This window comes from Cryptomeria japonica, chromosome 7 (genome assembly GCF_030272615.1).
Source record: "Cryptomeria japonica chromosome 7, Sugi_1.0, whole genome shotgun sequence".
NCBI classification, from domain to species: domain Eukaryota; kingdom Viridiplantae; phylum Streptophyta; class Pinopsida; order Cupressales; family Cupressaceae; genus Cryptomeria; species Cryptomeria japonica.
The window spans coordinates 576,400,014-576,403,852 of NC_081411.1; positions in this window are offsets into that span (position 1 = coordinate 576,400,014).

A 3,839-nucleotide genomic window follows, 5' to 3' on the forward strand; every position below is an offset into this window, starting at 1 on the left:
AGTTTTAAAGAGTATATTGGCACTTGATAAGATTGTCACAACCATGTCAAAAGATGATATGGCTTCTAGAACCATTACATCCTCTAAAAATTTAAATAAAAAAATCTATAGTGAATTCATGATCCATTTTCAAAACACAAAGCTAACAAAATTCTCAAGAAGATCCTACCACCTCTATGACTCATTGAAGCCAACCATCATAGTGAATCTCTTCACACTTGTTGAATATTGCCATATTTCCTTTCAAAATACTATAACAACACACAAACACAAGTCATTTTTCCTCTTTGTTGAAATTGCTCTAAATTATATCTACTAGCCCTTAAAATAATATGAAATTTAGATTTTCTATGCACTTTAATATATTATCATAGCCATATCTTGCAAATATATAGTGCCATAAATTTCTCTAATTTCATCACTAAATAAACCCTAAGCCCTTTATGAACTTTATGAGAACTACCCAGAGCAACCATGAATTGCCCAAATGTAGGTTTGATTTGGATTTATTTTTCTAAATACAATTAGAAATATTATTGCAAGCAATTTTTCTCTAGCAAAGCCACCAAAAATGAAGTTCAGATATGAAGAATACAAATGTATATGTCTATGTTAGAAAATAGCCTTCTAAAACCAAGGCATTGTGAGCTTCCAAAAATTATGAAATAGAATGCAAGAAGATAAGAGGTCTTCTATGACTAAAAATATTTTTTGAAAGTTGGATAGCTCATACTACCAAATTTCCAATTATTGTATAATATATCAATCTTGTGTAGGCATTTCTGAAATACTATAATCATATTACTCATGAAATCAAGTTAAGATCAATTGACAATACTGTGTCCCGCCTTTTGGCTAAAGTGGGACATTAAAATTGATATTTTTAATCAAATTTACACTTTTGTATCACCCATAGAAACTATTCCATTTAATTTTTTTTAATGATAATGCGAACTTGTGATTTTTGATATTTTTTATGTAGATTGTAAATGTATTTTTTATTACATGGTTTTTCTTACTAAGAAAACAACAAGATTTAATTTAAATTTGATATCAAAATTTAAATTCGTATTGATAATAAAATTGAAATTGATAACAATTGAGATATCTATCCAATTTGATATCAAAATTGAAATTGATATTGAAATTGTTTATCTTTAAAATTGAATTTAATATCTTCAATTTGTACGAATATTGAAATTTTTTATTTATCAAGATTGATATCATGAATTTCTATGAAAATTAAAACTAATATAAATTTATGTAGTTAATTTGTCTCTTTGATATCAATTGGTATTAACATCAATTTTGATATCAAAATTTAAACTGATAAATTGAAATTAATATTAATTGGTATCAATATCAAATTTGATATCAAAATTGAAATTGAAATCAGAATTAATATCAAATTATATCTGTAGACACCTAAAATTGTCATGTCTAATTAAATAAATATCTTTATTTATTTAATTATTTGAGCCTAATTCTTCTATTAATTGAATAAATCTTTATTTATTTAATTAATTCATTTATCCTCTTCTAGCCTTATTTCTCATTTAAATAAATACCTTTATTTATTTAAATTGTCAATTTCCTAAATTAAATAAATATCTTATTTATTTAATTGATCCCACTTCTTCTATTAATTAAATAAATCTTTATTTATTTAATTAATTCATTAACCTTTTCCACCCATGACACATGTCATTCATCTCTTAATTCATACACTACCTACCTTCTCATTATTTTATTATTTCTTTTACCTACCCTCTAATCATAGCCGACCATTTATCTTTTACACCTCTCAATCTTATCCTTCCATTTATTATAGTGTCTTCTATATAAGGAGATGCTTCCTTCATTATCAACCTTAGGCATTCAACCCCTGGACATACACATTCTAATCAAGCATCCTAGCATTCGAACTTTCATATGCGATCCTACTTGCAACCACATTTCCGTTCTTTGTTGAGCTCTTGTGCACATATAAAATCTGAGAGCAAATATATCAAACGAGATCAATGGAGATAGGAAAAATGGAGATCCAAACCCTATTAGACATGTGATGGTATAATCTTTGTGATTTCATTTGATTTGCATTGTCTTAGGTAATATTCATAGGTTATGGTGGATCTTGTTGTTGTTAGGCTAGGGTTTTGTGGTTGAATTCATTTAGCCTTTCCATATTGTTGTTATCCATTTTCACCGTATACATTTTGGCACTCCCGGTGGGACCCTTGTTCCTTTTGCATTTAACATCTTTTGTTGCAGATTTTGTGTTTTTGAGGTTGCAGATCTGACATTTCCGACAACATTTTGGCATTTTCGCGTCTGCGTACCTTCGGATCGCGTTTTTGATTTTCTGTCACGTTTGTGATATTTGGAATCACGTCTGTGCCTTCGACATTATTTTATTTTTTTGCAGATTCCAGGAAGCGTGTCTGTGTTCCCTATTCACGTCTGTGAGGCCTACAGACACGTCTGTGTTCAGGAACCACGTCCATGTTCAGGAACTGTGTCTGTGTCAGATCTAACCGCATTTGCGTATTTATCTAGCATTTGTGTTATTGATAACCGCGTCTGTGTTCAATTTTTGCATGTTGGTTTCTTTGATTCAGTTTTTCATCATTTGGATTTCAGATCTGGTTTATATTGAGCTAAATTCTTTAGATCTAGCTAACAGAATTGGTGCAGCTTGTCTTGAAAGCAAAATCGTTTTGTCGAAGGCCCCTAGTTCACAAAGTCTTTTGGATCTAAAATTTACCTAACTTGTGTGCTTGCAGGAAGGGGTGATCATTTGAAACAATCCAAACTATTAATAGATCTTTGTTGTAGAATTTTGTTAAGGGTTTTTGACCTTTATTGTGTGTCCTGTTTTCATAGACTAGCAAACACTTCAACTAGTGCACTAAAATTGAACCAGTGTCTTTTGTGTCTTGGGCAATAGGCTCTTTTTGTTTCATCTTTAGAGGACCTATCTCCCCGTGTGGTCATTAGGACTACTAGTGAGGAGAGAACGACCCAAGTGGTAGCGAGGAAAACCCACCTCTTCCGAACCACTATAAACAACTGTATTCATAGTGAAAACTATGGATAACGTGTGTTGATTAGTTCATACCGACACTATGTCTCTGCATAAACCCGTTTGATCAAATTTATTTGATCAATTGTAGGGCGTAACCCCTACCGGCTGGGAGCCTTCTGTATTTACAGAGCTGAAAGTGCCGCATGTATGGCCACATGAGTGGATGACCTTACTAGCACCTTTTTGTTTTAGAAGCCAAAATCCTTCTAGTTGGAGGTCAAACCTCTGGAGCGGCCCACACCCATACGGTTCTTAGTAGAGATACAAAGTTTGCCATGAGGAGTTTTCGTGGGGACTGATGCTTGACTACCCCGAGAAGTGAGTGCTGAGGGTGGAGCTAGTGGGGTCAAGCATCTAAGTATCCGCTCTGAATAGCGTAGCCTCATGTGGGATCAACAACTATTGTCCTGGCCAGCCATAAGAATTGTGTTTGTCTTATTTTGAACAATCAAACATTCAAGACCAAACATCAAAACATTGTGTCTTTTGTGTCTTCAAGTGTATGCAAAACAATTTTACATCAAACAACATACTTTTTTTTGAGTCATTTTGAGTCTAAACACTTGCAAACATTGAGTCTTCATCAACATTGTGTCCTCTTGTCATGAAAAATAGTCAAACATTCAGATTTGGTCACAACAAGTCACTTCACAGATTGGAAAAATTGCACTCAGTTTTCAGAAACGCGTCTGTGTCTGACAGAACCACGTCTATGAAGGGCAGAAACACGTCTGTGTTCTCTTGAGCAGCATTG